Source organism: Grampus griseus (assembly GCF_964374135.1).
Source record: "Grampus griseus genome assembly, chromosome: 2".
In the NCBI taxonomy this organism is placed as follows: domain Eukaryota; kingdom Metazoa; phylum Chordata; class Mammalia; order Artiodactyla; family Delphinidae; genus Grampus; species Grampus griseus.
In genome coordinates this window covers 65003266-65018265 of record NC_139018.1, presented here as the reverse complement: position 1 = coordinate 65018265, position 15000 = coordinate 65003266, and the positions used below count along the sequence as shown (strand labels likewise).

At 39.6% G+C, this 15000-nt stretch overlaps 1 protein-coding gene across 12 annotated transcripts in view; it reads left to right on the top strand.

Moving 5' to 3' along the window:
* The window catches only part of NPAS3 (neuronal PAS domain protein 3), a gene marked incomplete at both ends in the record, with an annotated part of 867736 nt that overhangs the window by 520858 nt on the left and 331878 nt on the right, over positions 1 to 15000 (top strand). The window lies entirely within an intron of this gene.

The following is a 15000-nucleotide window of genomic DNA, read 5'->3' as shown; positions in this document are numbered from 1 at the left end:
GGCCAACGGGCTGTGAGTGGGAGTGACTGTTTTGCTCAGGCTGACACGTTCAGTCACCAGACCTCTGAGGTTCTCCTTCCCTCTTCCATGACACAGCGATGGCTGCTCTGCAGCCTGGCCCTGGAGGAAAGATGTGGAGCAGAGTCCCCAGTGCCCCATGATGGAAGTGAGTGTGAGTGACAGATAAGCTGCCATTTTTAAACCACCCATAAAGTGGGGCTGGTTCTTACTGCAGCATAACCCATCCATCCCTAATGGTTACAGGGACCTTCTAGCATAGGGCAGCAGGGAAGACTCTAGTAGGAAGTAGTGTTTGAACTCATCATGGTCCTGATTACATGCTCTGGATTTGCATCCTGGCTCCACACGCTCCTAGCAGCGTGATCTTGTGCTAGTTGCTTTGCCTCTCTGACTTTCCAATTCTTTTGTATGTGAAATGGGGATAATACTATTGACTGTCTTATTGAGCTGGCGTAAGGATTAAAGAGATTTTTGCATATAATGCATTGTAGAAAATACCTGGCAGAGAGTAAGATAGTTCCTGTTACTCTATTTTTAACATTCTGTGAGTCAGTGATTTCGTCATCTTTCTGTATTTCTTGTTGTGGCTATTGAGGCAAACTGAATTTGTAAGAAGTATGCCGATGAACAGTAGCTTAGAAAGAAAGTAGAGGGACCTATACCTTAGCCCTTTTAAGACCAGAAGCTTCTAATGGGAATTGGAGGTTCGAGACCATTAGTGTGAGATCCTTATATCTTAGCCAGCCGATCTCCAAAACTAGGAGTTGAATCCATTAAACAAATCTGAAGTAATCCTTTCTAAGTAGCCATCCTCCAACTCGTGATATTTTCCTACAAATACCTCTTTGGGAAAAGAGATTATGTATGTTTCACCTTGGATCTTGCAAATTTATGTCACACTTTGTGTCTTTAAAGCTTTCCAACAAACATTAAATTGATTATACAGTAAAGGCAATAGCTTATTTGGAAGATCTACAAGAAAACCCCCATAGAATGAGCATAATGAGAAAACTCATGAAGCAGTAATTATAATTCTCAAGGCTAATAATTTTAATAATAATTTATACTTAAACAGCTCTATACATAAGGAGATTTCAAAGGTTTATAAATATTAAGTTCTGTATGCTCTACAGTTCCTAGAACAATGCCTTGAACATAACAGTCCTGAAACATTCAGCCATCACCAGTATTATTCATCTTATTTTACAAATGGATAAACTAAGGCAAAGAAAATACGCCTGGAGTCAGGTAACCCTTGGCTCAAGTACCTGTGCCCCTAATCAACTTAATTCAAATTCCACAATGGAATAATTTATGTTGCAGTCTACCAAGGAGTTCAGTTGTGTTGCGATAACTGCTGTAACTGGTTCATGTGATATGACCATGGACTTTATTTAGAGTCATGGTCTCCGTATGAAAACGATTACAATTGAGATGATAGGTGCGTGCAGCATGTGGCCTGTCCTCGGCTGAAGTGCAAGGGGAGTTTCATGTTGGATCCTTGGCATGACATATCCAAAAGGCTTGCCCTAGCCAGAAGGTCACTGCCGAGCGTGCCCGTGTCCTCAAGAGGTGAGCCAGAGCCCATCAAAAGCTGCGGTCCCTGCTCACAGTTTGTGTAAGCCTTTTTTTTTTTCCTTCTGTTCCGTTGTGCTCATTCACACATGATATCCCAAAACAGTTAAGTAAAATGAGGGATATTATATCTGTCACACATGAGAAAACTGCAGTTACGGATTCGCCTATCGCATTCATTGCTTTTTGGACTCTGGAGTCCCTCGGGCGTTGCCACAAATCTACACGGTAGCCTCCAGTTTCATATTCTGTGTGGGACTCTCTAGTGAGGCCAGCGTGTGCGTAGAAGGTTCATGATTATTGTTGTTAATTTTTTTCACTTTTATAGCTCAAATGAATTGGGCCTAACTCATGGTAAGAGTAAGGGCTGCACTGGCCAAGTACATTACAGTAATCTATTGTTGAAATAGCTCGCTCCCGGCGACATGGTGTGTCAGAGATCCTGCCCTCTGAATTAATGCCAAAGCATGGGCAACATCGCCAGCATGTAGCAGAGGCCGAGAAGCCACAGTTTCCCTATGCAGCTTTTTGAGAGATCCACCCCTCCTAATTTTTCCATATTCAGTTTAAGATAGACCTTTGATTCCTGTGGGCTTGCATAACGATGAAGATGAAGCCGGTAGGCACTTGTTTCTCTAAACATGTATTGTCCCTGGATGCAGCTGTGACACAAGTTGTGCTGAGCATATTGTCTACCCTCACTGGCCATCATGCATGCCGATGGCTCTTTGATTTATGGTCTCAGGGCCCTTTTCGGGGGGAGCTGGGAGCTGTTTGTACGTTCCTGTACGACGCCAAGTGCAAAGCTTTTGTTCAGAGAATTGCTGGGCCCTGGGATGTCCAGGGCAGGGCTTGTTTGGCAGCTTTTGTAGTTGCCCAGACCCTCCACACCTGTGACCCGTGAGGTCTGGTACATAGTAAGCACTCAACTAATGTTAGCTGTTATTATCATCATTATTAGTTTCATCATCATCTTCATGTTGTTGTTACTGTCCTCCTTCCGTTCACTATGGAAGCGGTAAACAGGGATCCTGCTTTGATACATTTAATGTGTGTATGTGTTGCCTTGAATCACCCATTATTAAACTCTCCAGAGGTTCTTTTCACTTGAATGATCAATAATCAAACAAATTATGTATTCACGATACCCATTTGCACTTTTATTTACGGATCCATAGTGTCAGGGACTATCAATTGCTGAGACAAAGTTTCCCTACTTTGCACAGAGTAGATGCTCAATAAATATTGTTGAATGAATTAATAAGTAAATGAAACCTTTCATCCTGTCAACTCAATGAATTAAACTGTTTTAATTGACCATGCTTAATAAATTGCTAAGCGCCCACTATGATCACCAGAGTGAAAAAGTTTTCAGTATGGCGCCTGTCCTTAAGAAGTTTACAGCAGTTAGGAACTCAGTCCCATGCTTACAAGTAACTATGGATTGTAGACTTATTCAACCAAAACAGGACTACATATTTATTCAATTATTGTATCTAGTGGTGTTGTTAGCTTTTGTTGGGCACATACTATGTCCCAGTTTTTAAAGAATTCTACATTTATTATCTTGTTTAATTCTCACCAAAAATGTCTACTGTTATCATCCCCATTTTACAAATGAAGAAACTGATACTTAGGAAATTTTATGTAAATTATCTAAGGTCATATAGCCTGTAAGTGGTGGAGCTGTAGGATATAATATGCTTAACCTCTATACATTAAATTTGAAAAGGTCACTGTGTTCTTTTTCTTTTTTTTACAAAATGTATTTTTGATATTCTATTTATTTATATATTCCTTGTTTCCATTCTACATATATAAGGAATATATGAACGTTATAGTTATTCAGTTGCATGTGTTCTTAGTTTAGCCTCAAATCATTTGTGGAATCACACAGGGTCAAATAGATACATCATAGATAATGAAATACTAAGTTGTGTGGTGCTGACAATAAGTAAAATAATCGTTTTGAAAAAGGAGCGTCTAAGCGGCTGACACATGAGCCTCTCTAGAAGGATAAGTCAGAATGTATAGAAGATGGGGAGAGGGGTAGAGGAGCATAAATGAAGAACACAGAAGCAGGATGAATGTGCTCTGGGGGCTTCTATAGGAGAGATGAGAGACTCACTGCCCAGAAGTATTGGACTCTGTGGCACAGAAGGTGGAGCTGTTTGGAGAAGCTAGAGAGGGACCACGGGCCTCACCTTAAGGGTCTGAACCATGGTGGAGGCAGGATTAAAAACCAGGTCCATTTGAGCATTAAAGCCAGACCATTCCATGGGAGGCTGCGGCCTTTCCTAACTAGAGCCTCACATTCTAGATTTTCAGAATAAAAAAACAAACACTAAAAAAGCTGTTGATGATCAGCAAGAAGTTTTGTTTAACATCTTAACAAATATTCACATAATGAAGTAGTAGTCATTAATTTAGTTATCAAGTAAATATTATTAGCATTAAATTACTGTTGTTTGTCTAGCAACTGTATGCCTTTAGGGATGACATGGGGGGAAGCCGAAGACTTTGTTCATCCTCCTTGAGGGCACTGATAAAAGAAAAGTTAGGCTGAAAGTTTCACGTCCGTAATATATTGTTAATTGAAGTTCTCACTTATTGGTTCTCTTTTTCTAAATCTATCTGTGAGTTGAAATAATCTTGGTGCCCTTAAAGTTGCTATCTGGCTTGTAATTGACCCTCAAAACTGGGACTTTAGTTAGTAGGTTTGGGCTGCCCCCTGGGTATGTGTGTGTACCCACTCAGTAGCTGAATTGCCTGAAATGGAATTTAAGGAAGAAAAGACTAATGGATTTTGAAGCTCAGATTCTTCTGCATTTGGACTCAACACATACATCGTATCAAATACGTCTTTCGTGTTTTTATATGTATATACAGAAGATGTCATTATAAGAGTGTGTAAATTGACAAAACAGCTAACTTTCTCTCTTTGGGGGAAAGTGGATGGAAAACACTCTAGCTTTCATTTGAATTGAGATCCTACTTAAAGATTAAACTACCACACACCGGAGGAGAAAACCATGGGGTTCAGTTTTTACTCGAGGTATTGTAGAACTCACTTTATACATGAAGTTCTAGCTGCTTGGCTTGGAGCAACTGAAATTCAGAAAAGGACAACATGAAAACATCTGTGTTTCCAATAGTAGTTGCTTTGTACTCGGCTGAGCAAGGTACCTAGAAAGGTAAATGAAATTTTCACACATAGCCCCTCCCCCCGGCTTTTTCAACCTTGTCTAGGTGGAGCCCCGCTGTCCTTTGTATGCAGCGGCTGTGACTTAGTTAATACAAGTAGTGTGTAGCATGTGCAGTGTGGCTGAGGCCTCAGAATCAATAAGGAGCCTTTAGATTTAAAACTAATGATTTTCTGTGTTCAGCGAAAGTCAAAATCTCTCAAAGTTGCCATTGTTGGCTCCCGATTTTTCCCTAGAGAATAAGAGGTGTGATAAATCATCATGTTCACAATGCAAATAAAATGCACGTCAAAGAGACTTGAACTAGACTAGAGATGGATTACGTGAGTCTTAAACATCTTAATTATTTTAGTCTTGATTTGAGCAAACACCCCCAACTAGCACTGTGGTAACAGTGATTGTCACAGCAGTGGGCAAACTGTTTGATCAGGCTGTCCTGCCCCCCAGAAGTGCGAGTGTGACCTATCCGGGAATGATATCTGTCATTGTTTCCTCCCAGAAGTGTTTTCAGCAGTTTGGGATGACGTCAGATGCTTTTGAATGTATCTACAAACTGCTGTTGAATGTACATAAAATTTTACCAGACTCTCTGATTTAAAACCCTAGAGAAGGCCACCAGGCTCGTATGGAAATTAGCTAAGCATAATTTATTCATGAAAGGCAGAAAAGCTGAATTAATAAATACATGAGTATGTAAACTTATAACTGCATAAAGATCTGTAGAAAATATGAAAGCTGAGCTCCATGTGTTAACAGAAACCCTTAAAGTGTGGTCACTTGGTCCCTTCTTACAAACAGTCTGTCTCCTGTTTTGAAAGCCAAAGTCGAAATAAGTAATAGGTAAATAAGTCCATTTATTTTTTGGAGGGTTTGTTTTTTTCTCCTGAAAATATGGACCTGTCTGTGGATGCTGCTTTATGCACATCAATCTAAGAGAATTATTTTTTAAAATATTAATGAAGGCATTAATTCCAGAGATTCAGAAAACTGCTCAGCAGGTCTAACTCATACTCTCTCTTGTCCGGACCCAATTCTGAGAGCACTGTCACAAAATATTGTCTCTCACGAGACAAGGTCATGCCTTATTACGAGAGTGGGCATCATTTTATTTTCCCTCATCCTTACCCTCCCTATTGAAATCACAATCACCATCAGCCCTATGGAGCATTGATTCAGCAGTGCAGTTGTTATACCGCAGGAATTAGAGCAAGATAGACATGTCGCACTTAAAAATTTGTTAAAGGGACTCTTACCTTGTATTGAACACATTCTGGTGAAACTTTTGAAGTTGAGTTCTGAGCCTCCTGGCCACAATTAAGACCCAGTTGGATTCTGGAAGCCTGAATCTGCAGAGTTGTTGCCTTTGATTTGATAAGCAAGCAGTGAAACCATTATTTCCTATAGTTCTTGTAATTTGGTCAGAACATGCCAAGAGAAGCGTGGTATTTCCCACCATATTCATTACTGATGATTTCCTTGTACTAATTAAAAACATTTTCTGAAAGTCTATTTTGGAAAGCATCAATCCATTTCAAACTTCATTCCTAGTCAAGGGATGAGGACAGAATAATCAAATGTATAAAGCTTTTTAAAATTTGTCTTAATTGAGAATTATAATAAATACAAGATAAATAAAGGTGAATCATCAGATGCTTTTCTATCCACAGCCATGATCAATGGAGAGGAAGTTTAAAAAACAAAAGCATATAACTCTATATGCTAACCATAGAGTACTCTATAAATATTAACTCATTCAATTCTTGTGGCAACTCCATGAAGTAGGTACAATTATATCCACTTTACACATGAAGCAAGTAAGGCACAAAAGGGTATGTAACTCACTCAGGGTCTCACAACTAGTAGAGAAAAACTGGAAGTCAGCCCTGATCTTGTAGATAGTAATTCAAAGCAAATACCAAGTCCACATGGCTTTCCTTGTGTTAATGGGATCCAGTTTTTCTAGAATAAGCTTTTTTTTTTTTTTTAAAGGTTCTTTTTCATAGTGCATGTCCTTGCAATGACCTGGGCTGATAATTTTTGAGAGAGGCTGTTGACTACAATGTTTTCATTCTTGCTCTTAAGCACTCTTCTGTTGTTAATTTAACTGTTGTCCAGTAGGCAGGCTTTAGACTTCTTAACTGACCGACGGAAATGTATATGTGAAAGTAGGAAGATATGTGTTCTGATTATTGTAGCATAAAAAAATCACTCCAAAACTTAGTGGTTGGGCGTCCCCGGTGGCACAGTGGTTGAGAGTCCGCCTGCCGATGCAGGGGACACGGGTTCGTGTCCCAGTCCGGGAAGATCCCACATGCCGCGGAGCGGCTGGGCCCATGAGCCATGGCCTCTGGGCCTGCGCATCCGGAGCCTGTGCTCCGCAACGGGAGAGGCCACAACAGTGAGAGGCCCAAGTACCGCAAAAAAAAAAAAAAAAAAACTTAGTGGTTGAGAGGACCTATTGTATAGCACAGGGAACTATATTCAATATCTTGTAATAACCTATAATGGAAAAGAATTGGAAAAAGACTATATATATATGTATGTATATCTGAATCACTTTGCTGTACACCTAAAACTAACATAACATTGTAAAAATCAACTATACTTCAATTAAAATTTTTTTTTAATTTAAAAAATTTAAAATAAAAACTTAGTGGTTGAAACAATGACACCATTTATTTTCCTCATGAGTCTGCAATTTCGGCAGCATTTGGCAGGGATAGCTTTTCCCTGCTTTACCTGGCATCAGTTGGGCTGGTCAAAGGCTTGAGGCTGGAATCCTCTGCAGACACTCCCACATGATGCTGCCTATCAGCTGAGATTTCACGTAGAACTTTGGCTGCAACACCTGCCTGTGATCTTTCCACATGACTGCCTAGCTTCCTTACAGCATGATATCTAAGTTCCAAGGGTCAGGGTCCCAAAAGAAAGAGAGCCGGTGGAATAACCAATCTCAGAAGTCATGTAGTATCACTTCCACCATATTCTTTAGGTTGTGGCTTTCACAGAGTTCTGCCCACGTTCAAGGAGAGGGAACGTAGATCGCATCTCTTGACGGAGGAGTGTTGACATCACTTTGTAAGAAGGGCATGTGAGATCGATAGATTCATGTAACCGTCTTTGGAAGACACAGTCTTCCATAACTTGTTTTACTAAGCATTTAGGACTGTCAATATGAAAGAAATGTTTCGCTGGAACAAATCCCATTACTATAAGGATAGGGACCTATTGAACCATAGGCTTAACAGAAATAACTGTTCAAAGAATCAACTTTTGCCACGAAACCAACTCCTATTAGATAGAGATACCCAAGGAAGGAAGGAAAAAGACTTCCAAAGTTAATTCTAGCCTTGTGCCTACTTCATGGTAAAAATCTTTAGCAGCGAGAATTCCCCAAACATATGTAAGATGGTTCATTTAGGCTGATCGCATCTTTAGCAGTTGCCAAAGGATCTTATACCTGATGGTAACATTCTAGTTTCTATCAAAGAGCTACGTTGGACTTTTTTTTTTCATTATTTAGTATAAGAACAATGGAAATGAACTTTTACAAAGTTCATTCCCTGCAGATTCAAAGTAAAGTTAACCAGACCCACTTTAAGAAAGATGGCATTATTTGAGAGAAATTCTATTTACTGAGCATCCGGTCTGAGTACACGTTGGACTCCAACCTTGAGAAACTTAAAAGCTAATTCAGGATTTGTGGGGCACATGAGAATATTGGTCTCTTTACGTAAGGGATACTAATAATCTACCACGTGACTTTGAGCAATTTCTCTAGTTATGTGATAAGTTTGCACTTAGCCAATTATACACTGTCCTCCAGTCTTTTTCACGACAAATCATTGTGCATCTTAGATAGTTGTTCAGGGCTGATAACAAACTTATGTTTGCCTAGCTTTAGGAATTCCAAAATGCTTTCACATCTATTATCACACTGCATGCTCACAGCAAATCTGTAAGATGAACATTGTCATCTCCATTTTTCACACGGGGACTTGAGAGGCACGTCACCCTAGCTGGAGGCGCTGGGGCTGTTATCCCACAACCATACTTCTTGTCTGCCTGTCCTTCTGCCAACCTTATGATTTTAAGTGTTATACCGAGCTGTCTGACCAATGCGTAGGTAGAAAGCAAGTCCTCCCTTGTTTTAGGCCACAGCAAACAGAAAGCATATAGCGGGGCTCATGTTGAGATGTAACAGATGGATCAGTGTGGTTCAGAGGAATAGGCACTGGAATGGGGTTTAGGAGTCTGATTCCTCCTTCTTGTCCTGGCTCTGCTTCTCATTGTCACCCCCTGATGTGTGACATGAAGGAGATGGGCTTGATACATGTTTAGATGACTTTCATGTCTAAATGTCTATGTGTCATGTTAGATAAATGAAAATAAGAGAGTAGTTGATATCAACATCCTTAAAAAAGCGTACATAGGTAGGAATAAAGTTGTCAAATGACTTGTTTTCCTATTAGAGTTTAAAGAGGGCATTACCAATAGGAAGTTTGAGTGACATTGTAAGGCAGAAACATGAGAGGAGGAAATTTGAAGAGTATTTTATTTTTTATTCAACACATATTTATTGAGCACCTACTACAGTCCAGTCTTGGTCCTTACAGAAGGGCACAGAAAATTCTCTGTCCTCATGGAGCTTATATTCTAGTGGGAGGAGAGTAAAATATAGTATGCCAAATAATTAAAATAATAAAAATAATTAAAAGTTCTATGTAGGAAAAGGCAGGAGAAAGTGCTGGGGCTAGAGGTGATTGCAGTGATAAATTGTTGATGATGGTAGGTCTCACTGTGAAAGTGACATTTGAGCAAAAATCTGAGGAAGGGAGGGAGCTAGTCATGCCAACATCTGGGAGAAGAGCTGTCCAGGTGATGAGTGTGGCTGTGAGGTGTGAGCTGGAGGAAGGGGAAGGGATCAGCTCAGAGAGGGAAGAGGGCTTTGCAGGATGTTGGGGGTCTCAGAGGCTTGTGTATGGAGTTTTGTTTTTATTCTGAGAGAGTGGGGGAACCCTCATGGCCTTTAAGTGGCATGATTTGACTGAGGTTTTAAAAGAATATGCCTAGTGTGATATATATGTTAATAAATATCTCAATAAAGGCATTATTTTTAAAAAGAAATATCTCTAGCTGTTGTTTTTTTAACAGAATAGGGTGGAAGTAGGAAGACAAGGAAGCTATTATAATTTTCTAGGCTAGAGATGGTCGTTACCTGGGCCAAGCGGTAGCCATGGAGGTGGTGAGATTCTGTATAAGTGAAAGTCAGGCCCATAGGATTTACTGGCTCATGGGGGCAAGGTTAATTATGAGACTTTTGTCCGGAGCAACTGACAGATGGAGTTGTCTTTTACTCAGAGAAACCTGTGATAAAGCAGGTTTGGCTGTGTGTGCGTATCTGGGGTGGAATGTGGGGTAGATTACAAGGCAAAAAAAAAAAAAGATGGAGGCATTTAATATTAATATGACTATATTATTTTACTTTCCAAGAGGATTTTCAAAAGCTTATAGTAAAATGTACAGATGGAATAGAGAGGGAAACGATTTAAAAAGAGTAAAAGGCTTAAACTCAATCAGAGTGGTGGACCTAAATGTGAAGTTCCTTCAGAGAACAATAAGAGTGTTTGCTTGACCTTTGCAGAGTATTTGTGGTCAAAAATAAAAAGATGGGAACAAGGCAGAAGTAAAGAGTATTACAACATACTCACAGGGATTTTGCAGAGACCTAAAGTTTCCAGACAGGTTTGCAGGTATTTGAGGGAGGTCATTTTTTTTTCCCTATGAGGGGTGAAAAACACAGGAATGGTAGAGCTGAATACTGGGAAGGCCGGTAGGATTCTTGGAAGACCCAGGTGTTAGAAGGGCTGTCCACATGGGTAAGGGAGACTTGGAGGTTGGTTGATTGAAACTGGGAGATTGGCAAAGAAGTGATGGCTTTCTATCCGCATCACGGAACTGGAACATGTGTCAGAATCACCTAGTAGGCATGTGAAACATTCAGATGCAAGGCTTCACGTAGACCTTCTGAAGCCTAATCTCTATGAGAAGCCCCAGTAGTATCAGTGTTTTAAAAGCCCCTCAGATGATTCTGATGCAACTCCTGGTTAAGAAATGTTGGAAGAAAGAAATTGATGAATTTAATTAGCTTTTATATTGTGTGAATCACCTAATTGGAATGTTTTCTGGAGAGAGAGAGAGATACTAATAAAAAAATAATTTCGGTGACACTCATTTATTTATTCTTTTAATGAATATTTATTGAAGGCTTATTAAGTGTTATGCATATAAGTGCTGAATGCACAAAGATGAAGGAAATACAGGTCCTGTCTTCAAGTAGCTCTGAGTCTATTGAAAGAAACAAACACATAACGGATAGTTTTATAGGGCAGTGTGTCCATGCACTGAGTATTATGGGAACAGGGGTGGAAATTGAAGTGTTAAGGGAGGCTTACTGGAAGGAGTGTCCCCTGAGCTGAAAACTAGTCTAGAACAAGAGGTGTCAGATCTAGCCTGCCTGTTTTTTGTTTTTTGGGGTTTTTTTGCGGTACGCGGGCCTCTCACTGTTGTGGCCTCTCCCATTGCGGAGCACAGGCTCCGGACGCGCAGGCTCAGCGGCCAGGGCTCACGGGCCCAGCCGCTCCGCGGCATGTGGGATCTTCCCGGACCGGGGCACGAACCCGTGTCCCCTGCATCGGCAGGCGGACTCTCAACCACTGCGCCACCAGGGAAGCCCTAGCCTGCCTGTTTTTGTAAATAAAGTTTTATTGGAACCATAGCCATGTTTATTCATTTATCTATTGTCTATGGCTGCATTAGCATTACAACTGCGAGTTAAGTAGTTGTGACCATATGACCCACAAAGCCTGGTTCATTATAAAAGGTCTGTTAACCCCTGTTCTAGAACAAAGGGGAGAAGAGAAGCCATTCTATTGTAGAAAGTGGAGAAAATGTGACATATGGTACTATTCAAGGAACTGAGAGGTGAAAGATTAAGGCAGAGAAAGGAAATGGTATGAAGCTGGAGAGATCGGCAGGGACTAGACCATTGAAGACTGTGTACCCCATCCTAGGGAATGTGGACTTTCTCCAGTGCAGTGGGAATCAATGAAGGACTTTAAGCAGTAATGCTAGTGTCCCATGAATTTAGATAGATTATTCTGTTTGCTTCATAAAATATAGATTTGAGTGGGGAAAGACTATAGGAAAGAAAATCGTTAGGAGGTTTTTTTAAAAAAAATATGTATACCAACTCCTTTATTTTTATTTTTTTTAAATTTATTTTTAAATTTATTTTATTTTTGGCTGCATTGAGTCTTTGTTGCTGCACTTGGGCTTTCTCTAGTTGTGGAGAGCAGGGGCTACTCTTCATTGTGGTGCATGGGCTTCTCATTGCTGTGGCTTCTGTTTGTTGCAGAGCATGGGCTCTAGGCACACGGGCTCAGTAGTTGTGGCTCGTGGGCTCTAGAGCGCAGGCTCAGTAGTTGTGGCGCACGGGGCTTAGTTGCTTCGCGGCATGTGGGATCTTCCCGGACCAGGGCTCGAACCTGCGTCCCCTGCATTGGCAGGCAGATTCTTAACCACTGCACCACTAGGGAAGCCCCTGTTAGGAGGTTTGAAGGAGTAATTTGTGCAAATATTAATGAAGGATTAAAATTTGACCATAAATTTATAAATTTATAAAATGGAATATAATTGTGATAATGAGTTGTAGCTAAATTATACTGAAAAGGAAACTACAATGTGTTCAATAAAAATAATCAAGGAAACTGCATACACAATCAGAAAACATGTGTCTTAATGTATGCCTAGAAAAAAATGGAAACAATACACAGAAAACTTAATTTTTTTTCCTGGGGAAATAAAATTATAGGAGACAATCACCTTAAATTTTACACATCTGTACTCTTTTTTATTTAACAATGAAAATGTATTACTTTTGAATCAGAAAAGAATTAACTTTTTAGAGTGATGAGTAAGGAGAGGGAGGATGAAGGATCATACCATAACTCAGGGCAAGAAAGGAAGGGTGAAGAGAAGGCATAAATTTGAGAATGATTTAGGAAGTTAAACTAGCAAAACTTTATAATGTGGGAGGTGAAGAATAGAAAGGAAAATATGTCCAGGTTTCTGGTTTGGGTGACTATGGTGAATTGTCATATCAATGATTTAATAAAATGAGATAACCTTTATTAATCATTTACTATGTGCAGGGCCTCGTACTTAACATATTTTTAGTAAATTTAAACTATCAGCAAGTGAAGGAGGAATTTTTATTGTTTCCATTTTATTGATGAGGAAACTGAATCTTAGAGAGATATAGCAGTTTACCCGAGGTAATGTAACCTGTGAGCTGAGAGCTGGGAATTGAACGTCTCTCTGATTGATTCCAAAGCTGATATGTGTTCCCACCCCCAACTTTAAATGAATTTTTTTAAGAGCAGTATAGATGGAAAGATAAAACCAGTTCAGGACGTAATTGAGTCATCAACGTAAAAGTTTTGATTTAACATGATACGCTCTCAAGAAATAAAATGAAGAGAAGCTCTCATTTAATTTTGGAGAATGTTCAGAGTTAGTGGATCTTAACAATCTCTGAAGTTTTAAGAATAATGATATTGAATATATAAAAGACTTTCCGCCTTACTTGCGTTTGGATACTTGATGTACTTATTAGATGCAGCAACTAATAAATATTAAAAAGAATTAGAAGAAAACAAATTTGGCGCATTTTTGGCATCAGAAATCATAGGCCTGATTTTGTCAATTTAACTCTGACTGCTGAGGGCTCACTGTGTGCAAAGCATACAGATGCTACATTTTTACCTATTTTAACTTTTTATGCGTCTAAAGTTTCAGTTCAATCTAGGAAGAACTAAGACCTAAAACATGCTTAATTTTTTTTTTTTGGCCACACCGTGCGGCCTGTGGGATCTTAGTTCCCCAACTAGGAATCGAACCCATACCCCCTGCAGTGGAAGCGTGGAGTCTTAACCACTGCACCACCAGGGAAGTCCCAAGATGCTTAATTTTCTAAACAGATCTTTGAGCTGATGTTAGTTTAGAAAATATCCAGAGTCATTTGGTTCCTCTGTTTTTCATCAGACGATTACTGTATGTTTTGCTGAGGGTTCTTTGTTTGAAGAAGTATTCCCAGTTCTGGTTAGGAGTGTCTGGGGTGAAGGTAAACCTAACTGCCAGAGGAAATGCAGTTGGCCTTTGGGAAGGGGAGAGAAAATGACGTGCCTCCCTCTGAGAGGGAAGCAATTTCTCACTGTGTCACTTCACCCTGGCGTTCAGCCACAAGAGGGGGCCTGGACCAGAGTGAAATATGCCAGCTGCCTAGCTGGCTTCTCTGCCCTCCAAAAGAAGCACCATAGCCATCCTCGCTTTGAGGTGGGAAAAGAGCTTTATTGCCCATTTGATGAGCAACTAAATGGTATACTAGTAGCCATGGATATACTTTTCCCCATGAAAGCTAAGAACTGTCTTGAAGAGTTCTAAAAGGTGCAGAAGAATGTACTGTTAAAATTGACCTGAAAACGCAGTAATGGTTTTCCTTAGTGCCAGGTCCTGTGTACACTTTACTTCCTTTTTGATGATATTGATTTGTATCTAAAAATAGATATGGGCTTTCAGAAAGAGAAATCAGTTTCTTGAGATTGACCATTCAACATAAAGTTTGTACATGGCATAAAAATGTTTCTGACACAGTAAAATACATTCCGTTTTTGCTCATTATCATTCACTTTACAGTGACTTGCTTAATAGCTTAACATATATAATTTATACTGCTCTCCTTCATGCTTTTATACTGTAATATCCTTTCCTCAATGACTACTTGTCAATTTCACTGATCTAGATTTGATTTCATAAATTAACTAGGCCAATTAAGTAGAGAGTTATCATTAGAATAAGAAGTGGAAGCAAATAAATATTAATCTTCCATCTCTGAATGTCGGTATTGCAACACAACTTTGATCATACTTGAACAGTACTTAATGGAAAAAACACACCCCTCCATTGTCAATTTAGTATTACCCAATTGAAACACTTATGAGTATTTCATTCATTTTCTCATTCCGAATCCATCTTTCTTTTGGGCAGTTATATTGCTATTTTGTCATTGTAAAATGTGGGGAATAAGCAAATACCAGAACTTCATTATTTAAGGATTCTGGTCTTGCCTATTTGCTTGACT